The following is a 25,921-nucleotide window of genomic DNA, read 5'->3' on the forward strand; positions in this document are numbered from 1 at the left end:
GAGAGTGATTATTTTAAAATGTGCATCATGTCAAGAAAAGCTGATAGATTAAGCATTAGCAAATAATCACACATTGCTAACAAAAGCAACAGTACTACAAAAAGACTCCAAAGCTAAATATGCAAATATATTGAGATATTCCGCTGCTGTTTGGGGCTGCTATGCTATTTTCATCACTACTTCCTGGAAATTCCTTCTAAGAAAAAATTACAAAATCATCTCCATATTTACCTTCAGGCAATGTTTGATGACAATATTAAAGCAGTGTTCAGTAGCTTAATTTGCCTTTTGTGATTGCTTATGTAATTTTTCCTAGCAGACCTAATTTCTGTTGCTGAAAATGGAAGACACAACACTGTTTGTTACATTTATTGCTGTTGAAATCCACTTAGCACAGGAATGAAGTCCTATCCTTCAGATATTGCTGAACTACAATTCCCAGCATCCCCGATAGCGGGTATATTTTTTTGTAAAATAATGATTATGTAGCTCAGCAGTCTCCAACCTTGGCAACTTTAAGGCTGGTGGACTTCAACTCCACAAATTTTAAAGTTGCCAAGGTTGGAGACCCCTGATTTAGATGGAGATGATTACCATAATTCATAACCAGGAGACCACTGAACTAGGCATTTGTGTCCAAGGTCAATTCAGATAGAGAGAAAAGAGGAGAGAAATGTCTTCTTTGAATAGTAAATACTGATGACTACATGGACAAGACCAGATCATTCTCTAGACAACAGTAGAAAGTAGACTCAAAACGATGCTATAGAGCATTGCACACCAAGACAACTAGACACAAGTTTTTTCTCGAACACCTTCACTCTGCTAAAAAAATAATTCCCTCACCACTGTCAAACTATTCACTAAGGCGGCATTACTATTACTATTAGTCTTGTTATCATTCCTACCACCCATCTCCTCCCACTTATGACAGTATGACAGATTCCCTGTGTATCCAATCACACTTGGTCAATAAAGAATTCTACGTCTACTTCTACTTTTCCTTCTAGACTGCCATTGCTAGCTTCTTGTTCTCTCTCTCTCTCTCTCTCTCTCTCTCTCTCTCTCTCTCTCTCACACACACACACACACACACACACACACACACACACACACACACTTAGAGTCCTGTTTCATATTTTGAAATCAGCCAAACTCTGCTACCTGGGATATACAATTCTTACCAATCAGGAAGTAAATCCATGTTCCATTTTCACTGAAACAATCTATTAGCTTCATATCGCTGTCCTGCAACTTCTCATCTAGTTCATTCGTTTTTTCCTATGACTCTTATTTGAAGAACTGCTTAGTGCTGTGGCTTTTAAAGATTTGCTTCACCATTTTATAATTGTCTTCTTCACCTATAAGTCCTTGTTTTTATCTTTTTGGTGGTGATGTTAGAAAGGATCTCATGGTCAAGGCTGGTGATATGGTAATTAATTCTCTTCTGTAAGTATAAGTATAATCTTTATTGTCATTGTATTTAAATACAACGAAATTGGTTTTAACCTCACTGGTGCAAAATTATAGCAGAAACGAAAAAAGAAAGAAAAAGAAAAAAAACTAGCATGTGCGTGGAGTGATTGTGGTTGTATTTAAAAGTCTGACAGCCCAAGGATAGAAACTATAAACTGAAAACCTTCATATAACATAAAACTTCAATGTTTCAACTACTGGTGTTTTAACATTAATTTTTACTTCTTTCCCAGGAGATGTAGGACCTACTGTATATGTCTATGGAGATTCTCAGTCATCCAGGTCATAGTTGTCCCAAAGGGGTTTTCTTCAAGAGGCAACTGGACTTTCTGATTTTTTTTTAAGACATTTCACTTCTCATTCAAGAGGCTTCTTCAGCTCTGTGATGAATAACTGAATAGCACATTACTTCTCTACTGTTGCCAAGATTGTATAAATATGTCCACGAATTACCAGGAGTCAAGAGTGATTCAGAGATTCACTCCCACTTTTTCCCTTTTGATGTAAGGGAGGGAACAAAGAAGTCAAAATGGCAGCCATGACAGCAGGATTGAAGCCCCAGTTGCCCTAAAAGGGATTGGGGCTTTAATCTTGTACCATCTTAAGTTCTTTGACATAGACACACACAGGCACATATATGTGACTGCATGTGATGCCTTTTGTAGTCCGTAGTGTCTTCTTTTGGAAACATATTTCACATTCTTCTTTGTGTTGGAAAGGTTCACCATATTAGGAAGCAAATTATTTCATGTTAGTATTGTTTATAACCTTCCACGTGTTGTTTATATATAACAATTTATGCCTTAGGGTTATGAATGAAATCAGCCACTGTGCCTTATTCAATAAACCACTTTTGAAAGAAACAACTGCTTAGTCAAGTATGAAGTACAAATTGTAACAACAGCCAACCCAAGGAATTATTTGGATTTTGTGGAATGTATAAACAAGGGATGAACACAGGAAATGGGTACGAATAAATGGGGACAATAGGACTGGGATGGTAGGCACATTAGTGCGCTTATGCATGCCCCCTTACAGACCTCTTAGGAATGGGGCAAGATCCATGGTAGACATTTAAGGTTAAAGTTATGGGGTTTTGAGGATGTAACAACAGAGTCAAGTAGAACATTCCAGGCATTGACCACCCTGTTGCTGAAGTCATATTTTTTGCAATTGAGTTTGGAACGGTTTACTTTGAGTTTGTATCTATTTTTTGTCCATGTATTATTTCGGTTGAAGTTGAAGTAGTCATTGATAGGTAGGACATTGCTATGCTGCAGTGGTGGGTTTCAATTTTTTTTAGAACCTCTTCTGTAGGTGTGGCCTGCTTTGTGGGACTGGCTTCCAGCCATGTGACTGGGTGGGAGTGGCTTGCCGTCCATGTGACCAGGTGGGAGTGGCTTTCCAGCCATGTGACTGGGTGGGCATGGCCAACTTGTAAAATGTGGTGAAACTCACTTAACAATGCTCTTGCTCAGCAACCAAAATGTTGGCTCAGAATCTCTGGCATTTGAAGCACGCAAGTCTTAAAGCTGTCAAGTTACAATACCCTTGCACCCCTAACCCTTTAGAAATAAAAACCCAGGTGTGTTCAAACTTGACAGCTTTAAGACTTGTGGACTTCAACTCCTAGGATTCCTCCTCTTGTTCTTCATTTTGATGATGTGAGGATGGGCGGGGGGAGGGAGCTGGAACCGGTTCTAAACGGCACTGTAGATTTGTGGAACCTCTTCTATAGAAGAGGTTAGAACTGGCAGGAACCCACCCCTGCTATGCTGACAAAAAATTAAAGTGAGGAAATGAGAGAAAGAGAGAGACAGAGACAGAGCAAAAGAGAGAGACAGAGAGACAAAGAGAAAGAGAGAGACAGAGACAAACAGAGACAAAGACAGACACACAGAGAGATGATTGCTAGAACAAAATCCAAAAGCAGCATGTTAAAATTGAATGAGATAGTTTACCCGATTGTTGGCAAACTTTTCTAAATTTAAAGATAATGCCAGACAGGGAAGGGAAAGAAAAGTTGGAAGGAGATCTTCCCAAACATCTCATTTTCCTAACCAAGAATAATGGGAGCAATTTCGAGGCCCAGGGAAAGAATTAAAACTGGAGAAAGTCACAATGACATTGCCTCAGTTGGTAATGATGATAGACAATCAATAAGTATAGCACTCGCTGGCCAGGAACACCTTTTTTGGGTCTTTAAACTCCTTTTCCCCTCCCCCCCCCCATGTCCCTGTCTCTTCCCTGAGCACCTGCTTCACTAAAGTTTGTTCGTATTGTCATTAGTTTCATGGATAATTGATAGCTGTACCCCTCTCGCCAACGCTAAGAAAAGAATGGCAAAGAGAGGAGAAAGGCAGCTACTATAAATAGTCACAAGACAAGACAAGCTTGGCCAAGCCTTCCCCAGGTCTTAATGCTAGCTGCTTTCTGCCAAGCTCCCTTGCATGCAGCACAAAGAAATAATTCTGTCAGCAGTGGAGAATTCTTGATAGATTAGGTGAAAAATATGCCTTTCAGTTTAGTACTTTTTTATTTTAGAAGAGATATTCGAATTCAGGAGGGTCCTTGATTTATCCTGTCTGGAAATAGTGCAGATGAGAAGAAGTCACACAATCACAGGAGAGGGAGAAGGTGAGTGGGATTTGACAGTCATGTGGAATCTGCTCAAGCGTTAAAATCACAATTAGTAATTGGGTTAATCTCTTGGCCATTGCTACATATTGACAAATGTGGTGTGGAAATAATATCAAGCTTAATCCACCATCCCAATAAAGCTGGAAGGAAGGAAGAGAAAAGAAGGCTGCTAAATTCATTTTTCAACTCTAGTGTTTTAATAGAACAGGGGCAGTGGTGAATTTTTTTTTTTTTTTTTTTTTTGCTACCGGTTCTGTGGGTGTGGTGTGGCTTTGTGGCCATGGCTTTGTGGGCATGACAGGGGAAGAATACTGCAAAATCTTCATTCCCACTCCACTCTGTGGCCAGCCAGAGGTGGCATTTGCCGGTTCTCCAAACTACTCAAAATTTCCACTACAGGTTCTCCAAACTACTCAAAATTTCCACTACAAGTTCTCCAAACTACTCAAAATGTCCACTACAGGTTCACCAAACTACTCAAAATTTCCACTACAGGTTCTCCAAACTACTCAAAATTTCCACTACAGGTTCTCCAGAACCTGTCAGAACCTATTGGATTTCACCTCTGAACAGGGGGCCACCTTACCATTTCTTCTGAATGCAAGTCAATAGTTTCATGGATAATTGAAATTAATTAATACAGCATTGCGATGGGTCCTTGGTGTTCTCTGAGCTTGCTTTTCTTCTCGCAAATGTTGCATTACCCAAACTAGATAACATCATCAGTGCAACTGAGGATGATGTTTTGGTAATGAAACATCTGCAAGGAAACAAGCAAGCTCAGAGAGTACTAAGAACCCCTTCTTATCAACCCTGAGCTATGAATATCCTCCTTTATAAATACAACATTATGTCAGGAACCCCTTTTCAATTACAACAGTATTTGTACAGCACTGTCTTTGCCTCTACCAAGGGCTCCCCATCAATCTTAGGTACCACCTCTTTTTGAATACCATCCGCATGTAACTAATTTATGCCATCAGATTCCTCTAGGATAATTCAAGTCCCACCTTCTAAAACAGTTAACCACAGCCCCCTCTCTAGCTCATCTGGCAGGCATGTAAAATATTCTTGGCTGGAAGCTGATCCAGTCCTGCCTTCCTTGTCACAGCATGGCAAAGCAGGAAGTTTGCAAGCAAGAGTAGCAGGGTGATAATGCTCTCCCATTCTCTTCCTAGCAGCTGGTTGTTAAGGTATCCTGCCTATAATTTAGGAGGCCACAAAGAGCCCCCCAAAAATAGTAGCTACAATAGCCTCTTCTATTTGCCCTTTAAAAAAAACCTAAGTTGATAGCCATCACTTTATCAGCAACTATCATTATTTAACTAGGGATGGGATAAAGCTACTCTACTTTTGCTGATCTGAATTTCCCCACATTTAGTCTTGATCACCAGTTCCATCACTTTGAGAGAGGGAAAAAATGGTAAGCCATACACAATTTTATACATCTCTGTCTCCCCCTAGCTTTGTTCTTCCATAAAGAATTTCAAACAGTATAATTTTCCCGTATCATGAAGATTTTCTGACCATTTATTTTTTGCCTTTCAGTTAGGTGAAATGATCCACTGAGTGCCTGCCATTAATCTCCAAAAGATCCGTTGAGTAGCATACACATTGACTCCATTTTTGTTCAGATCATCATTGTACGCCATGATGGCACAGTGGTTAGAATGCAGTACTGCAGGTTACTTCTGTTGACTACTGGCTGCCAGCAATTCAGCAGTTCAATTCTCACCGGCTTAATCTTGACTCAGACTTTCTTCCTTCCATCCTTCCGAGATCGGTAAAAATGAGGGCCCAGATTGTTAAGGGCAATATGCTGACTCTGTAAACTACTTAGACAGGGACGTAAAGCACTGGGAAATGTATATAGCCATGGTGGCGCAGTGGTTAGAGTGCAGTACTACTTCTGCTGACTGCCGGCTACCAGCAATTTGGCAGTTCCAATCTCATCAGGTTCAAGGTTGACAGCCTTCCATCCTTTGTAGGTGGGTAAAATGAGGACCCAGATTGTTGGAGGTGATATGCTGACTGTAAATCACTTAGATAGGGCTGTAAAGCCCTGTAAAGTGGTATATAAGTGTAAGTGCTATTGTTGTTGCTCTGCCTTCACTCCATTCAGGACACTATGCCATTGTAGTTTGGCTTCACACTATACATGGCAATAAATTCTAATTCTCCAGACACTTAAGAAAATCCAAGAAGTTACTTCTTTATAATAGGTTCACAGACATAACATACTTGATTTCTTTTCTTTCTTTTTTTTACTGCAAACTAGTCTAAAGCGCACATTCTGGCATACAAAATATCTACCATCTGCTTTAAATTCTATGCTTTTTCCTCCCACCTTTCTGAGTCAAATAGCTGAAGAGTAAATGTACCCTAGTTGCTGATATTATCTAGAGATTTCCTAAATGTCATAGCCTCACCCAGGTTTATGAGACAAGAATTTTAATAATTTCCTTCCCAGATGTCTCTTAATCCTTGCCTCATGTAATATTATCAACTCTGTCAAAATGTACCATTAGTTAAGATTAGGAAGATAGTTTAGGTGGGCCTGGCTAATTCTCTTGGGATTGAAACACCTTTGAACATTTTATCAAGTAAAGTTGTCAGTTTTCAGGATGCGATAATCATTCATTTCTTCTGCTGTCAGAGAATTACAGATTAGAACTACCATATCTGGGTTACAAACTCAGATGGCCACTAGAATGATAGCAAAGAATTAGAGTTTGCCCTAGCTCTTTACTGCCATGTAATGGGTCATCCAGTCTTTGCAGCCAAACATGATATCTCTAGACCAGCTGTCACCAACTGGCTGGCTGTGGACCACTGGTGATCCACGAGAAAAATTTGGTGGTCCACAGAAAAATGATTTGCATTTTTTATATTGCACTAAATCAGGGGTCCTCAAACTACGGCCCCTGGTCCAGATATGTGCAATGAATGCTTGTGTTGTTGCAGAGAGTCTCCCACTTCAGGGGTTTTTTGTGCGGCTTGGAGTGGGGGAGACATTCTGACTTGGGATCTGCTTCACCCTCCTGGTGCGGGGTTTTGGTGAAGGCTAGGGGGAAGTGCCACTGGTGGCAAAGAGATGGAGGGCCTTGTTCCAGTGGGACTTCATGGCCTGGAACTGGCTAACCATCTCAGCTTGCTAAGCCTCCAGGCGCTGGCAGCTGGCCTTGAACTCCTGCAGGTCTTCCCTCTGCTTGGAAAGCCTATGCTCATAGTCCTTAGTGAGTTACTTCTGCTGAGTCTCCTTCTTGGTCAGATCCAATTTGGACTGAACCAGCTGTTTTGCCAACTCTTTCTCATGGTGGCTGCTTAGCTTTAGCAACTGCTTCCTGTTGAGGCCCTAAGGTGCCTGGATGGGCAGGCGAGGAGGGGAGGGGTGAGTAAAGGCTGGTGAGGTACCCCTTGATGTGAGTGACATTGAGTTGGCCATGCCCACCCAGTCACATGACCACCTATCCCTGCCCACCCAGCCAGTCACTAGGCAGATCGTATTAGTGGTCCGCGGGAATTAAAATTATGAATTTAGTGGTCCCGGAGGTTCAAAAGGTTGGTAACCCCTGCCCTAGACTACATGACCTGAGAAGCCACTTTGAGCTCTAAAGTGGAATCCCAATTTGATCTTTAGACAGGTAGACCTTAATTTAAGACCATAATTGGGACCAGAAGAATTACAAGGCAATGGTTAAGTGAGTTATTCCCTACTCTACCTTTTTTGCCACTGTTGTCAAGTGAATTACATGGTCAATAGGCAAATCTAGCTTCCTCAATTAACTGTCAGCCTCTGCTTTGCTGCTTGCTTTCGGCTGCCATTGAAATGGGGAGGGGGGGCATGGTATTTAGGTGGGTTTTCAGTACAGGAGTGATTGTAAAAAGGGAGTTGTTCTCACCATCTACTGCACATGCTGCAGATAGAGAATTTGCCACCAAGGCCAACTGTCCGGCATACCAACCTGATGATGTTTTTTGAAGATGTCTCCCACATGACACCTGAGGGGTGTGCGGATTGGACTATGGGATGGGGTTACTAGGGGGAGGCAGTTGGATCACATATTGATATCTATGATTACGCGCGCTTTTGCCTCAGATCTTGCTTTGCTTAGCTGCTATCTACTCATGACCAGTAAAAGTACTCTTAATTCTGCAAAATGGAGTTGAGTGGTTTCTTTCTGTTTACTGAGGGAGGCTGCCTCGACATTAACTTTCTTTGTCAGATGCCAGCTGGGAAAGTTGTGAATGGCAGGGATAAGACTCTAGGAAATTGCAACCATCATAAATACATGCCAGTTGTCATGAATTTGAATTATAATCACATGACTGTGGAGATGCTGCAATGATCATGCGAGGATCAGTTGTAAGTTATTTTTTTCAGTGCTGTTGTAACTTCAAATAGTTGCTAACTGAATGGTTGTAAGTCAAGGACTGCCTGTAAGTCTTCTATAGTCATCTAAGCATTGTGCTATATAATAGCAATAGTCAGGATTTATACCATTTAAGTTATGGCTAGATGTAGAAGAGTTCAGAGGTAACCTTGAAGGACCCAAAGTTGCTTTTTTTCAAGAAGCACCTAGACTTTCTGGTTTTTCTTTGAAGACGTTTCGCTTCTCATCCAAAAAGCTTCTTCAACTCTGACTGGATGGTAGGGAATGGAAAGATTTATACTCCTTGCAGACAGCTGGTCATTTGCATCCTTTTAGCAGGTTGTTGAGGCCACCTGGAAGTTTATCTTTGTCATCAGTATCACCTGAGTGGTGCAAATGGGTGTGAAGCCTTCTTGGAACTGTTGAAAGGACTGTGTTGTCGACTGGAGAGAGATGGCATATCCTTTCCCTTCTGTTGAGAGAGGGCTGTTCGATTTTGGCATGATCCTCACCATCCAGTCAGAGCTGAAGAAGCTTCTTGGATGAGAAGAAAAAGTCTTCAAAGGATAAAAAAAACCAGAAAGCCTAGTTGCCTCTTGAAAAAGCACCTTCGAGGCAACCATGACCTGGTTGACTGAGAATCTCCACAGACATTCAACTGCAAAGAAGGAACCCAGTTAAAATCCATGGATGTTTTTTCAGTTGCTAATGGTCTCATGAAAAAGTACAGGATAGCCAAAGAGACCAAATGCAGAATGCAAGAAACAAATTCACATCTCTAAGCACCACCAGAGGAAAAGGGAGAAGAACAAAGAGAGAGAGAGAGAGAGAGAGAATATAATGTGTATTTTTCCGTTCTGCAAATGAAACAAATGCATTCCAGGCTGGGAGCTTTAAATATTTAATGCATTGAAAAAAACAACACAATAATTTTCCTCAAACATAAGTATCAATTATTCTGTATGCTAGCAAGTGTTGGGCAATTCCCAAGCCAAACAAATGGCTTGTTTATTTATTTACCAGCAGCCATACTAATAAACAATTAAGTAAAGCTCATATCAGAGCTGAAACCAATGCAAGTTGTTCTTACAGGATCGCTGGGCCGAGAGAGAAGCTAGAAAATGCATGACCTTTTTCAGTCTTTGCTAATCCTTTTATGGAAAGTGAGTTAAGGCAAGATTTAAAAGCGCGGGAGTAGATGAGCAACAGCTGATATCAGATTACTCTGTTTGTCCTTTGGATTTTCGTGAGGACAGCAAATGAGATCCCCACTTGCACCTGTAGTTAGCTACAGGGTCAACCGTCTAGAAACCAACATACTGGCAAAGACTTTCACAGCTGGCATCGGTTGCATAGTGCTGAGCTTCAGGGTTTAGTGACCATGTTCCAGAGAACAGATTTCTGGCATTTTGCTGGCAACTGTGGCTGTCCACTTCAGAGGCAAAGTAGTCTTTCTGAGTAGACCTCAGGCAATGGAGTAAGGGCGGACAGGTCTCCTGTCTTTATAGCCAAGTTTCCTGAATGGCCTTTGGCTATTAAGCTGGTTTCCAATTAATGCAGATGAGTGAGGGCTGATCTCTGTGGGGCAAATGACATGGTGTTCTGACTCAGCTCCCCAAACATGAGAAACCCTCTGTAGTTAAATCAAGGATTCCTTTATTAGAAGCACCAGCAGCCCCGCCAAAAAGATTCTCTCTCATCGCAGGTTAACAAGTCTGTCCAGAAGGGAGATGAGTAGTTGTCTGCCACATTCTATGCATCTCCACCCGCTGCCTTTTATCCCCAGAACTAGGGTGGGGCTTCGCTAGCAGCAGTGGCTCTTCTGTCCCTAGAATCAGCCCACAGATTTCCACTGCTCTCCTCTCCTCTGCCTTTTATGCTTCCACGCGTCAGGCACTGGACCCAGCTGTTCCTCCACTTCCTCATCAGTCCCTTCCAGACCTGGGGGCTATTGACTCTCCATCTGAGGGCTGACAAACTCTGAGGGCTCTGTCTCTTTCTCTCTCTCTGCCAGCTCCATTCCCCCTTCCACCCTCGGAGCTCTCAGATTGCCTTGATGCTGACCCTGACTCTCACATCTCCTCCTCATCTTGTTGGAGGGGCCGGAGGCCAACAGGCCACCACACATGGGTTGTGTAACTTGCTAAGTAACATAGTTACTTTGTATATAAAATTTGATTTATTTTCTCTCTTTTAAAAAGATGTTCAGGTTTATTGGCTTTTAACATTCCTAAACTGTTAAACAAGCTCCAGATAAGAAAAAGTCTTGGGGCTCTGTGTTATCTCTTTTGTGAACTCCAAACAATCCCTTTCCTTACAATTTACGCACCATCTGACATCAGGTCCCATTTTAATGAGCGTGTGTGATATTATGGGATGCAAATAGGTAACATGTTTGACTACATGTAACTGATTTTCTAGGCAAAGAGGAGGTTACTTTTATCCTGCCCAATCAACTTTCCTCTTGCACTTTCTGTGTTGTGTTAAGTATAAAAAGGAGTGAAACGTGGGGCTCGGGTTCTCTCCTTTTTCATAGAGAGATCCTACTTTATCAGGGTACCCTAACAAGCTGCTTTTAAGTGATCTTCCAATTCAGTTGCTTATTGGGAAGGTTAAACTGAGGCAGAACCTAGGGCCAGATTTGGCTTTCATCTCTGATTGGCTCTTTCCAGAAAACTGTTTAACTGTTTAACTGTTTATTTCATTTGTATGCCGCCCTTTTCCCCCGAGGGGGACTCAGGGCGGCTCACAACTCAAAACAAGGGAAGGGGGGATACAAACAATTTGACACAAAAATACATAATTTAAAAGCGCAACAATCATATCATTCGAGATAGGGGCACGGTTCTTTAGCCCCAGGCCTGTCAGAACAGCCAGGTTTTAAGGGCTTTGCGGAAGGCCTGGAGGGTGGTGAGGGTGCGAATCTCCACGGGGAGTTCGTTCCAGAGGGTCGGAGCAGCCACAGAGAAGGCTCTCCTCCGGGTAGTCGCCAGTCGACACTGGCCAGCGGATGGAATTCGGAGGAGGCCTAGTCTGTGGGATCTAATCGGTCTAGTGGAGGTAATTGGCAGCAGGCGGTCTCTCAAGTACCCAGGTCGCGATCTCTCAAGTACCCAGGTCAAAACTTTTACTCAATAATTCTCCCAGCCAAACAAATAGGTTTAAAAATAGTTTCTATCCCTGGGCTGTCAGACTCTTAAACACAACCACAATTACTCCCCGCAAACGCGGAAATACATGACTAGTTTTTCTTTCTTTTTCTTTTTCTTTTCTCCTAATTACTTGCATAGGGATTATTCTTTATACTATTTATGTTGTTTGTATTTTTTTTTGTCATGGATTGCACCAGTGAGGTTAAAACCAATTTCGTTATATACTTGATGTACAATGACCAAAAAATGGCTATACTATTAAACTACAGAGTTGACCTTACCTTAGAGTTACAAAAATGGCTGTCTTTAAAAACCATTTAGAAACTAGCCCAGAAAGCAGCAGTGCAAGCATCCATATGAGGCTGCTAACTTTGTGAACTTCACTGGTTACTAGTGGAATTCCAGATGCGATTCAAGATGCTGTTGGTCATCCATAAAGCCCTTCATTGTCCAGGCCCTGAATATTTCTCTGCAATTGTTTCTGCCCATTTATAAGATGGGGGCAGGGGGGGGATTCTACCGGTTCGGGCCGGGTCAGGCGAACCAGTAGCTCTAACTATCAGCTGGGAGCAAACTGGGTCGCTACGACTTTGCAGTGGGCCCTCCCACCCCTGCGCTATACTCCCCTGTTCTGGGCCCCCTCCGTCTGGTAATGAACGTAGACACAGGCTTAGCTGTTTGCCACTCTTTATTCACAGCAATTATAATCCTGTTGGCTGAAAGCCCAGACACGACTCACTGGCAAGAAGTTGGCAGCAACCCAGACTCCAACAGACATGGGAACACAAGGCAGACCAGACAAGGAGTTCTCCAGATTATTATGAACGGTTGTGTCCTGCAAAAGGACTCCTCACAAAGTCTCTTCTTATATACTCTCTTGGGAGGGGGCAAGCCACAACTACCTGGGCTTTGATTATCTCTTATGAGTCAGTCTCCGTAACTGCTGCCTCCGTTTCTCCGCCCTCCATTGCTTGGCGTCAGGGACAAACTCCCTTTGATCTTCTCCACTGCTCCATGCCTCAGGTGCCTCCTGGTGGCCAACCAGCCTCTCTGGTCCCTGCTCTGAGTCTGAACCCTGCCCAGGGTCCTCCACATCTTCCATAGCAGACTCACAGGGTTCCTCGTTATCGGAGTCCATCGGCAGCTCCAACAGCTCCTGCTGGGCCACAACACTCCCCTATATTTCCTTTTCTGAAGCCCAGCTGATCGGTGCAGCAGAGCACCACTCTGCCGAGCTTCAGCTGTTTCCCTCGCTAGCAGTTATGTGGAAGGTGAGTTTTCTGTAATCTGTGCACGCAGTGCATGCTCAGTGAACCAGTTCTTAAACCAGTAGAATTCCACCCCGGGGTGGGGGCATATTTTCTGGTTCTGATCAATTAAGCATGACTGTTTATAGGATCAGTAGGCTTGATGAACTAGAACTCTCAACATTTCACCCTATTGCCCCAGGTTCACTAAACTGAGGGGAGTTGTAGTTTATCCCTACAGAGCCATGCACTATTATCTTCTGACACATAGAAAGGAGACGGTGGTTTTTTTTTCCCTTTAAAAAACATTTTAAGATATGAACCAGCAATTCAATGAACACAATGAAAGCACGTTACCAGTTTTGTTCTACATTTCACACTAGTAGGATGGGAGGAAATTTTACTGGTGAAACGTTTCCACATCATTACATCACCACAAGTAAATTTTACATGCTGAAGCAGCCTTCCCGAACCTAATATTCTCCAGGTGTGTTGGATTACAACTCCCATTATCCCTGATCATTAACTTCAGCAGTTAATTAAAAGGCATGCCAAGATATATGCCTCAGTAGGTGGAGATAATGGAGTCTATGCTGATCTTCTGCTATTAAACTTAAGAAGCAGGAGGAAAAGAGGAGAAGGGTCCCAATTTGATTTTCTTCTTAACTCGGTAAAGAAAACTATTCTGTTGCCATTAAAGGGGTTCTCTTTTATTCATGCAAAAAACATGAAATTACATTGATGCATTTAGCCAAATAAACCAAGGAAAAGAAATAAAGGGTAACTGATTAGTCAACAGCCCAAAGCAGATGTTGGAAAAAAGAACATTTGGCTAGGATCTCATAACAGGTTGAGAGGCTACCCTAAAATATCAAATGTCTGCCATGTCACCCCAACTGAACAAAAATTATACTCTTTTGTCCTTCCCACACTCTCTGAACAAAAACAGAAAAGTGACTAAGTCTATTAGGCCTTTATAATTTTATTTCTAAAATGCCATTTTAAAAATGAAACAGCTTATTGGGAGGAAATGTGCTGGCTGAAATTCTCAAACGATGCCCAGAAGTGAATTTCCCAGGGATGAAATGCTACCAGTTTGGATTGGTTCACCCGAAGTGGTAGTAAAAATGCTACCGGTTCAGGTGAACCGGTATTTCGGTTCCACCACAAAATCGCGGAGGACAAAATCGCGCTCGACGAAAGCGCGCATTTGACGTCATCACAGCGCGACGAAAACATCGCGCTGTGATCGAAAAATGTAAAAATAAAGCTAAAACCTTACCCTAACCCCCCCAAACCTAACCCTAAACCTAACCCTAAACCTAACCCTTAGCCTAACCCTAAATCTAACCCTAAACCTAACCGTTAACGTAACGTTAAACCTAATGCTAACCCTTAACCTAACGCTAAACCTAACGCTAATGCTCTAAACCTGACCCTAACCCTTAACCTAACCCTAACCATAACCCTAAACCTAACCCTTACCTTTATGTGAATTGACTTGCTTTAATTTTAATTTTATTTCAATTTTTAATTTTTTTCGTCGCGCTGTGATGACGTCACATGCGCGCTTTCGTCGAGCGCGATTTTGTCCTCCGCGCTTTTGACGGGTCACGGGTATTTCCAATGATCAGCTGTGACATGCAATTTATATTAGCTAGAATTGTCAGATTTCCTGATTTCATGAGCTGAGGTGACGCAGTGGTTAAATGCAGCACTGCAGACTACTTCAGCTGACTGCAGTTCTGCAGTTCCACTGTTCAAATCTCACCGGCTCAGGGTTGACTCAGCCTTCCATCCTTCCGAGGTGGGTAAAATGAGGACCAGGATTGTTGTTGAGGGCAATATGCTGAATCTGTAAACCGCTTAGAGAGGGCTGAAAGCCCTATGAAGCGGTATATAAGTCAACTGCTATTGTTATTGCTAACTGCTATTGCTATTTCTAGCTAATTTAAATTGCATGTCACAGCTGATCATCAGAAATCAGAGGTCCTGCGCATGCACGGAGGTGCGCATGCTCACATTTGCGAACCAATAGTGAAGGTAAGTTGATTTCACCCCTGGAATTTCCAGTGGCTAGAAGGAGGTGAAGTTGGTAGTAATGGAACTGAAGTGAAATGCTTGAGTGTAGAGGTTATACAAAAGTTACGTACAGACATGCGCAGTAAACTGCCATATCTTAGTAACCGATTACCTCAACATCTATGAGCTCACCTAATTAGTGGAACCAGGCACTACCAGGGAGTTACGTGAGATTCAACCCTGGCTGCGATGGTCTTAGAGATTGACAAGGAGAATGTACCAAAAAGATGCTGTTGCTACCTATGCTCTTGCTTTGCTTGTTGAAACTGTATAAAAGCCAAATAAACTCTGCATAAGGCAGACAAACATTTTGGATACCTGCTATGATGGATTTCTGAGACCTACACTTGAGGACTATTCTGAAAGATACACACATATGTTTTATTATTTCTCTAACACTGATATCAATAAGAATAAAGAAACGCAATTAGGAAATAACCTTTCTATTGTCTGCATACCATATACAACTTCTTATCGTTCTTCGGAATAGTATTCTTCCAGTCTACGACTGTCAAACTTTCGGCCTGCGGGCCACATGTGTCATGTGCTGGCCACACCCGTTTTAGCTAAGGAGGAAAAAGTCCCGATATGTCACGTGACACCGCCATGACAACATGAGTTTGACACCCCTGTTCTAGGACTAGAATATCTAATGTAAAGATCAGGATCTATCAAAAGAGAATTCACCCAACCAATAGTTAAAACCAAATCAGTGAAATGAGCAAACATGGGGAGGGGAGGGGTTAAATTGATCTTCCCTTCTATGATAAATTGTGAGATTATGCATGCAATTTTTCAAAGATACATATAAATTAGAAAGCATAATATTGTTCAACGTTGATAAGCATGATTTATAGGTGGGAAAAACAATTTATTGTACTCATAGTTTACAAACCAGAGTGGCTAGATTCACATACCATACTAATTAATGCAATTGATGTGACATAAAGGCATTTGTAAAATAAATGGGATAATGGATAGCACACATTTTTCTACTTTTTTATAGATACAACTAAGCCTAAACTAAAATTAATAATCTCTCCCCTACCTATACTGGGAATGTGATGAAAGCAATTACACAGGGATAAAGTAAGAAATTTATTTAGTTGGGGTACATTGTGCTTTATTTAAGTGCCAGTAAAATCCTTTATATTCTGCTGCTTCTTATTTAAAAGAACTAATCTTTGTTTTATGGAGTTGAATTGGGCACAAGACTTTGAGCGATACCGTCTCTCTATCACACAGATGGGTTCCTACCAGTTTGGGCTAGTTTGGCCGAGTAGGCAGTAACTTGGCCTGCCACACCCCCAAACCAGTTATCTGGGCAGTGCCTATGGCACCACCATCTGGTTTTTTGCTTCTGCGCATGCACAGAACCATTTTTAGTACTGAGTGTTGCGCACATCAAGTGTGCATAGCCCACGCAGCGCAACCTTGAGCGAACCGGCAGTAGCAGCAGCCAAAACCCATCCCTGCTCCATCACATGAATATTCAGATATTTATATAATACTTTACAATGCAAGCTAAAATCATAAAATAAAAGGTGGATGTTAATTCATATTGATATAGTCCAAACTACTTTAGATAAGTATTTGGAAAGCAGGAAGATTTTTAATTTTCTTAAATATATTTAAATAGAGGCTTGGAAAGATGCCAGAAAGCACTCAGATAATTTTGGCTTTGGCTTTGAAAACAAACAGTGCCATCTCTCCTAACGGGGGAGAAGACTAAAGCCAGGAGGACCATTCCCTTTCCCTAATAGCAATAGCACTTAGACTTATATACCACTTTACAGTCTTTACAGCTCTCTCTAAGCAGTTTTACAGAGCCAGCATATTGCCCCCAACAATCTGGGTCCTCATTTTACTCACCTCGGAAAGACAGAAGGCTGAGTCAATCTTGAGCCTGGTGGGATTTGAACCACCAAATTGCAGACAGCCGGCAGGCAGCAGAAGTACCTGCAGTACTACAGTCTCACCACTGCGCCATCTCGGCTCTTAATATCAAAGTTTAGGGAACGTTTAAACTCACAGAGTTTAAACTCACCCGTTCCTCATTCGCCTGTGCCCAAATTTTAGCTCAGTTGCCATAGCAACCTTATTCCTGATCCATGTTGCCTGTTAAAGGATCTTGTGTCAAGGCCGTCCTTTCTGAATCCTTTTAAATAGAATAATAAAACTCTTCTTTGCTAACCTCTTTCACACAACATATGAACTCTTCCCACACGGGGCTCTCAGTGTTGTAGGCGCTGCAGAGATTACAATAAAAATCAGGGGTGTCAAACTGGCGGCCTGCAGGCCGGATGTATCACATGCAGGCCACACCCACTCCAGCTCCATGAAGGGAAAAACATGACAGCAATGTGATGCCACAAGTTCGACCGCAATGGATTAGTTGGAGGAGGGAAAAGTTCATTAAGTCAGATGGGAATAGTTTGGCATATCACTAGTTGAGTAAGATTTCTGCCATTTGGAGGCAGTTGGGCACCCACCCACTATTATGGTTTTCTCTGCAAGTCATACCCAGTTTTTGTAATGTCCTAAAGTATAAAATTAGCTGTTAATAATTATGGTGCAAAAAGAGGAACACAATGAAAGATGCTTCTGAATAACAACTCTGAAAGAGAACACAGGGTGGGGGGTATCAACACATGTTAATGAGAAAGAAAAGTGCTTATGCTGTTTTTGTAAACTGTAAGGAGGGACGCGACCACAGAGTGAACAGCAACAGTCTTTATTAACTAGGTAAGTTGACAGCGATTCAGTCAGAACACGAGCGCGCCAAACTATATATACTGGGGCTTCAGCCAATAGGAACTAACTCTTCAGCCGGCAACAGCCTCCCTCGCGTCCTAACCAATCAGGACGGAGGAGGCTGTTGCTGACCGACATAAAGGTGCTGAATTACATTTAACAACGAGGGCCATTTGCATGGCCTGATGAATAGTCAATGAGCCTATGAATATTTAATACCCCTTCCCCCCAGCTCCGCGCATGCTCCTCGGGTGGAGCATGCATAGTCCTGCAAGTAGGCGGGGCGGTGCCGGACCCGCCCTGATCTACGCAGTTCCACACTAGTCGTCGGCGGAGGAGGACCTCCTTGAGGTAGCTCCTCCCGGAAGGGGGTGTAGCTCCAAGGCCTGCCTTCTCGGGATGGCCCAGAAGGAGGGCTCAACGGCAATGGTGAGGAGGAGCGAGGCGGCGTGTCCAAGGCTACAGAGTCATGTCTGGGAGGCGTGTCGGGGGGAAGGAACGTAGGCCGAGGTGGGGACCGTTCTGCGGCGGCTTGAGGTGTCGGTTGGAGTCCCCGGCAGGGGGCGCTCGGGCAGGTTGGGCCTGGTGTGGTGAAGGCCCAAGGCTTTGCTTCTCCGGATTGAGTTCCAGGTTGTTGATAGGAGAGGCCTGGAGTGGCGAAGGCCTCGAACTGCTCCCCCGGACAGGCAGTGCTGGCATCGGTTGGGTCCGGGCTGTCGGCTGGCGGCGGGAGGCGCCTCCTTAATTGATCCAGGTGGCGCCTCCATTGGGATCCGTCAGCCAATCCGACTCTAAAAGAACATGGGCCTGTCAGGGCAGTCACAGTGGCTGGAACCCATCTAGTAGGCCCAGAAAATGCCCGGGCCCATACTGAGTCCCCCAGTTTAAAGGTACGGGAAGGAATAACCCCCAGGTTGCTCGGCTGATCCCCTGAATACAACGGATGTAATCGGTCCAGGGGAGTCCGCAGACGCCGGCCCATCAAGAGCTCCGCGGGGCTTCGGTTGGTTGTTGGGCAGGGAGTGGAATGTTGGCTTAGCAGGTAAGCCGCCACTTTCTCCTGCCAGTCGCCCCGGTCCATGCGGCCCAGTGCCTCCTTTGCTGAGCGGACCGCCCGCTCCGCCCGGCCATTGCTGGCCGGGTGGTATGGGGCTATGGGCGCATGCCGAATCCCTTGCCCGGCCAGAAACTCCTGGAACGTGGTGGACATAAATTGGGGCCCATTATCAGAAACAATCAGGTCCGGCAACCCATGGGTCGCGAAGAGCCTTCTCAAGGCCCGGACCGTACTCTCAGCTGTGGTGGAGCCCATCAGGACCAGCTCCACCCAGCGGGAGTAAGCGTCCACCACAATCAAGAAATTCTGACCGTGGAAGGGGCCGGCAAAATCCAGGTGGAGGCGTGACCACGGGCCTCTCGGAGCCTCCCACTCGCGAGCAGGCCCAGCTGGGGGATTCGGCCTAGATTGTTGACAGGGGTTGCAGCGGCCAACATAGGCCGCTATCTCTGAATCCAGTAAGGGCCACCAGACATAGCTACGGGCCAATGCCTTCATCCATGCTATGCCCGGGTGATCCTTATGGAGCAGGGACAGGACTTGTGGCCGTAGCGCGGTGGGGATCACCACTCGATCCCCCCAAACGAGGCAACCCCCGTGGAGGGAGAGCTCCGCTTGCCGGATTTTAAAGGGCTTGAAGCCCTCTGCCACTTTGTCCAAGGGCCATCCCCTCAAGACCCAGGAAGCGACCTGGGAGAGGATCGGATCGGCCTTAGTGCAGGCCGCGACATCCGCGGCCGAAATAGGGAAACCGGAAGACGCGATGGACAGAACGGAGAGACTGGGCACCTGGGCAGAATCGGTCTCCGGCAACGGGCAGCGGCTTAGGGCATCGGCGTGCCCCAGCTGCTTGCCTGGACGGTACTGCAGCGTATATGAATACGCTGCAAGGAACTCCGTCCATCTTGTCATGCGGGGAGAGAGGATGGCAGGGGTCGGCTTGTCACCTGCCAGAAGCCCAAGGAGTGGCTTGTGGTCGGTGACAAGGGTGAAAGGCCGACCGTAGAGGTAGTCGTGGAACCTCTTAATCCTGGACACTGCAGCCAGAGCCTCCTTGTCGATCTGGCTGTAATTACGCTCCGCCGAGTAGAGTGTCCGGGAGTAATAGGCCACAGGGGCCTCCAAGCCATTAGGGAGGACATGGCTTAGGACGGCCCCGACTCCGTAGGGGGAGGCGTCACACGCCAACGTCAGTGGCATCCTGTCATTGTACTGAACCAGGACTGCCGCTGACGTCAGAGTTTCTTTGACAGCCGCGAACGCATGCGCTTCGCGGCTCCCCCAGCGCCAGGCCGCGGATCGGTCGAGCAACCGATGCAGCGGCTCGGCTAGTGACGCCTTGTGCGGTATAAAAGGGGCGTAAAAGTTCAGGAGCCCTAGGAACGCCTGCAGCTCCACCTTGGAGGTGGGTGCCGGGGCGTTCCTAATGGCTGCGACCTTAGAAGGTGTGGGGTGGATGCCTTGGGCGTCAATCATGAAGCCCAAGAATTCCACCCGCAGAACAGCAAACGAGCATTTGCTGCGTTTTAGTTTTAAGCCCGCGCCCCTGAAACGACTGAGGACCTTCCGCAATACTTCGATGAGTTCTGAGCGGCTGGAAGCAGCGATCAGAACGTCATCGAAATATGGAACAACGCCCGGCAGCCCATGGAGCAGCCGCTCCATTAGGCTTTGGAAGATCCCCGGGGCTACGGAAACACCGAATTGCAGGCGGCGACAACGGAAAGCCCCACGATGGGTGACGATGGTCTGGGCAGCCGCCGCATCGTCATCCACCGGGAGCTGTTGGTAGGCCTGCGCCATATCCAGTTTGGTGAATGTGCAACCCTGCCCCAGGGAGTGGAGCAGGTGTTGCACTACAGGGACTGGATAGGGGTTTGCCTGAAGGGCCAAGTTGATCGTCGACTTGTAGTCGGCGCAGATCCTCACCGACCCGTCTGGTTTAATTGGGAGGACAATGGGTGTCTCCCAAGGTGAATGATCAACGGGTTCGATGACTCCCTGCGCCAACAACTTATCCAGTTCGGCGTCAACCTTGGCCCTCAAGGCAAAAGGCACCCTGCGGGCTTTCAGCCTAATGGGAGCAACCTGAGGGTCTAAACTTAAAGAGATGGGGGTCCCCTTGTAACAACCCAACTGGCCGTCGAAAACGTCCGAGAATTCCCTTAAGGTGTCTTCGAGGGTACTGAGAACCACCCGGTGGACCCCTCCAATAGACAATCCCAGCGCTGGGAACCAGTCCAGGCCCAAAAGGGCCGGCAGGTCATCCCCAACTATGAGAATGGGTAGTCTCCCCTGGAATTGGCCATAGCGCACTAAGATAGGAAAGGATCCTAGAGTAGGAATCAACCTCCCTTGGTAATCCCTCAGGGAAACCTCAGATTGCCTTAGGCGTTTCTGGGGTACTTTAGGGCATAGCTTGGCGAAGATGGACCAAGGCAGGAGGGACCGAGAAGAGCCAGAGTCCACCTCCATCCGGCAAGGCTGACCTTCCAGCTGGACGGAGGCTGAGACCTTCCGGGCCCCTGCAACGGCTTGGGTCGCCGCACTGTCAAAATTAGTTGGTTGGCTGGTGGACTGGTAGCAATCTTCCGCTCGCCTCGGTGGCCGCTGCTGCTGGCGGCGCGGCTGCGCCTGGGAACGGCTGGGAGATTGAAGAAACGAGGGTGCCGGCAATAGGGCCCTGCAGACCTTAGCTAGGTGGCCTTCCCCTTTGCATCGGTTACAAATGGCATTGAGGAATGGGCAGGCCTGGCGTTTATGACGGCCTCCACATCCCCGGCAGGGCACCGTGGACGCTTGCTGCGCCGCAGGCTGAGGCTTCGGCTTCCGCTTAGACAAGGTTTTCATCTGTGCCACCACTTCTTCCTCAGGGTCCTCATAAGACAGGTCGTCGTCCACCATGTGGGCTTGGGGCGCTTCAGGTGGTGGTCGCTCAGGTGTAGCTATCTGCAACCTCCCAATATCGGCCGTGGACTGCTCTGACAGTTCAGCTGCTCGGGCAGTCTCCACGGCCTGAAGTAGGGTGATTCGGTGATTTCGGAACATGCGGCTCCGCAGGTTGACATCGCGGACCCCGCACACAAACTGTTCCACTAAATTTTCTTCAAGGTTCGAGAATTCACACTGTGCGGCCACCATTCGCAGAGCCTCCAAAAATTGGCTTATTGATTCATTTTGTTTTTGGACTCGCCGGCGGAAAGCAAACCGGCGAGCGATGACAGAAGGCGTGGTCGCGTAATGGTTCTTTAATCTGGCCATGAGTTCGTCCCACCCCAGCTTGTACGCTGGCCGTGGGGCTGCCAGGGCTCTCGCTGACGCGAACATGGACGGTTCGCAGCATGAGAGGAAAAAACTGCATTTTTCCTCTTCGGTTTGAGCTTGATTTTTGGAAGCGATCAAATAACACTCAAACCTCTCCATAAACCCTTCCCATGATTCTCCGGCCGAACCAAAGGGGGCAAACGGAGGTAGAGCAGATGTCATCTTGACGGTAGTGAAGGGAGAGACACTGAGAGGCCACTAAAAAAAATTTTCCTCTTCAGGCAGCGTTCGTTGCCGGTCTGGACGGCGGCAGCTAACTGCCTGTCTCTCTCTTTTCACCCTAGTGTCGCGGAATCGCAAATCCCATCCTCGTCGCCAGTTTTGTAAACTGTAAGGAGGGACGCGACCACAGAGTGAACAGCAACAGTCTTTATTAACTAGGTAAGTTGACAGCGATTCAGTCAGAACACGAGCGCGCCAAACTATATATACTGGGGCTTCAGCCAATAGGAACTAACTCTTCAGCCGGCAACAGCCTCCCTCGCGTCCTAACCAATCAGGACGGAGGAGGCTGTTGCTGACCGACATAAAGGTGCTGAATTACATTTAACAACGAGGGCCATTTGCATGGCCTGATGAATAGTCAATGAGCCTATGAATATTTAATAGCTGTATTAGAAGTTTGCAGGTGCCAAGTTTCCATTTAGCAATTTTTAAAATCTTCAAAAATGTCTTTGTTTAATTTGAGGAAAACTGACCGAAAGAAAGAAAGAAGGAAGGAAGGGAAGGAATTGAAGAGGATGGGAGGAAGGAGAGGAAGGAAGGAAGGAAGGAATTGAAGAGGATGGAAGGAAGGGGAGGAAGGAAGGAAAGAAGGAAGGAAGGAAAGAAAGAAAGAAAGAAAGAAAGAAAGAAAGAAAGAAAGAAAGAAAGAAAGAAAGAAAGAAATTACTCTATAATGCTGCTTGATTCTAATTTGGGTTTCTCCACCAAGCATTATTTCTGGAATAACTCGGGAAAGTTTTAATGCCATCCTTCAAAATCTAAGATGAAGTATTGTGGGAAGCCTTCCCCCTCCCCCAAAGAATGAAATATTTTGAAAAATATTTTTAAAAAGGCAGAATGTTATATGTTCCTAAAGGAGAAATGGAGAAACATGTTTTTAGAGGCAGAAAGCCGTCCCCAGTCTTTCTTAATAGCCCACAGCAGATGCCAGGGTTTAAGGAGATAAAGAGCTTATTGAAAGAGGAAGCCAACTATCTAGATGGCTCTATTCATGAGCAAAGCAAATACTGCAGGCAAAAATCTATTCAAGACAGGATATTTCAAAACTCCTTGCAGCAAGATTTGACAGCTAACAACAGCAGAATGGTAGGATTAGAACAAACAGCCTCTCATCCACAATTCAACACAGGATTAGCCACAATAGGAATTGCCCAACACCATTTTAAAAACACAAAGCCCATGTTGCAAAGATCCCAAACTTCAAAGTTACAGAAACTATAAAGATCCATCCACCTAGTCAGACAGCTGTCCCAGAATCACATGTGATTGGTGGTTCTGCTTCATCAAGAAAGAGAACCTTTTTTTTTTCAATCAGCCTCCAGCTTCCATTTTATTTCCAGCGTCTTTCTTCCAGCAGTACTAAACTTAGTTAGCAATAGCAATAGCAATTAGACTTATATACCGCTTCATAGGGCTTTCAGCCTCTCTAAGCGGTTTACAGAGTCAGCATATCGCCCCCCACAGTCTGGGTCCTCATTTCACTCACCTCGGAAGCATGGAAGGCTGAGTCAACCTTGAGCCGGTGAGATTAGAACCGCTGAACTGCAGATAACAGTCAGCTGAAGTGGCCTGCAGTACTGCACCCTAACCACTGCGCCACCTCGGCTCTTTGCAATTATACTAAGTTAAGAAATAACCCCATGCACACACCTCATCATGTGTTATTTTAAAACACATTGCTGTGTAAGGCCGAAGTTACTAACAGATTTTATTGTTTTTAACTTTTAAACTGCTTTGAAAGACTTTAGTTAGAGAGTATAGAAAGACTGACAAATACATATTATTTTAGCTGAGTCCCATCAGTTGCACACATGATTTTGACTCCTCTATCGAAATAAAACAACCAGATAAGCAGATACAAAATACACCTCCCAATCTGTGCAATTGTGGTTTGCTTCTCTTGGCCAATATTAGGCGCAACCCTAATTATCTGTACCTCTTCAAGAGAAGTTTAGAATATTTTGTGTCTGTGATAGATCAGACATTTAAGACAAATAAAAGCTTTAGGCAATATTCAAAACCAAACATAATTTGCTTCTGATTAAAAATAAGCAGAGTTCACAAATCATGCTAAAATAATGTACCGTATTTTTCGGAGTGTAAGACGCATCTTTTGTCCCAAAAAAGGGGGTGAAAATCTGGGTGCATCTTATACACTGAATAAAGCATTTTTGGCCTCCTGAAACCCCGCCCCTTCACAAAAATGGATGTGCAGAGGGTTTGGGAGGCCTGAAAAGTGCTTCTGGGAGCTGGGGAGGGCAGAAATGGGCCATTTTTTTTTTGCTTGTTCCTCCCCTCCAGCCCCCAGGAGCACTCTATTAGCCTCCTAAAGGCTATGCATGTCCTTTTTTTGGCAAAAAATAGGCCTGTTTTTGCAAAAAACAGACAATTTTTTACTCGTTTTGCCCCCCCCCCCCCATTCCCCAGGAGCACTTTGCAGGCCTATTAAACTCTCTGCATGGCCAGTTTTTCACAAAAAAATGAGGTGTGCAGAGGGTTTGGAAGGCCTGCAAAGTGCAAAAAACTTTTTTTAAATTTTCGTCTTCAAAATCTTGGGGGATCTTATACTCCAGTGCATCTTATACTCTGAAAAATAGAGTAGTTTCTTTAGTTTGGTAAAGGGTTTTGTAAACTTAGATGCTGCAGTCTGTGCAACAAATCATAATTACAACAAATGATGATTTGGCACAATGAAGAGTAATTTTGTACAATTGTACAGTTATTGTACAGTTTGTAGAGTTATTAATAGCAAATAACCCCTCTTGTTTCCAAGATATGGGTCATGTCTATGAGTACAGTAAAATATTTATGTAGCATCAACAGTGCTTTTAAGTGCATAATTACTCAGCTATTAATCCTTGTTGATTTTTGCAATATAAACAATTGAATACATAGGATAAATCTTCCAAGATGTTGTGTCAATCATTTAACAAATTTGTATATAACTTTTATTTCTTCCTGGTATGGAAACAAAGTTGCTTTTTGATTCCATTATCCATTACTTTATATTTTAAACATACTGTATATTCAAAATTTTGCTCCAGAAATATCTCAAAGGACATTAATCATTAATGATTATAAAAACAAGCACATCTTAAAGTAGAATTTTTGTAATAACTTACTCGGTGTAAACATGCAATTAAAGATGGCATAATTTATACTTTATAATCAGGTTTCCAGAACATATCATAAACCTGGCGGGCAGAATTGAGTCTATCAAAATATTTGCCACTTGCTTGGTTCATTAAGACAGAAAGGGTGGCTTTAAAACCAGAGTGGTTGAATTTACACAGCATGCCAAACCAGAATAAGCTGCCTTATATTTCAGCATATTTTGTGAACCAGGTCACTGCATTTATTAAGAATTTGGCTTCAAAATCTTTCAGCATAAAAGTATTCAAACTTCCTAGAGTAGCCCCAGAAGCTGATCAGATTAAACTGAGCCTTTATATTGGTTGAGGTCAAGCAATCCCTAAATCAGATCATGTAATTTGTATAACATGGCTCATACTGTATGTCTTGCCATGTCATCTGTATGGAGTCTATTAGAATTTGTAAACATAATTTCTCTACAAAGCAGACAAGATATCT

General features: G+C 44.6%; 1 protein-coding gene and 1 pseudogene across 1 annotated transcript in view; both read right to left on the reverse strand.

Moving 5' to 3' along the window:
• The window catches only part of LOC116511165, a 44,278-nt pseudogene extending 22,449 nt beyond the window's left edge, over positions 1-21,829 (reverse strand).
• DGKI (diacylglycerol kinase iota) overlaps positions 1-25,921 on the reverse strand; it is a 328,663-nt gene that overhangs the window by 224,724 nt on the left and 78,018 nt on the right.

This window comes from Thamnophis elegans, chromosome 7 (genome assembly GCF_009769535.1).
Source record: "Thamnophis elegans isolate rThaEle1 chromosome 7, rThaEle1.pri, whole genome shotgun sequence".
Classification (NCBI taxonomy): domain Eukaryota; kingdom Metazoa; phylum Chordata; class Lepidosauria; order Squamata; family Colubridae; genus Thamnophis; species Thamnophis elegans.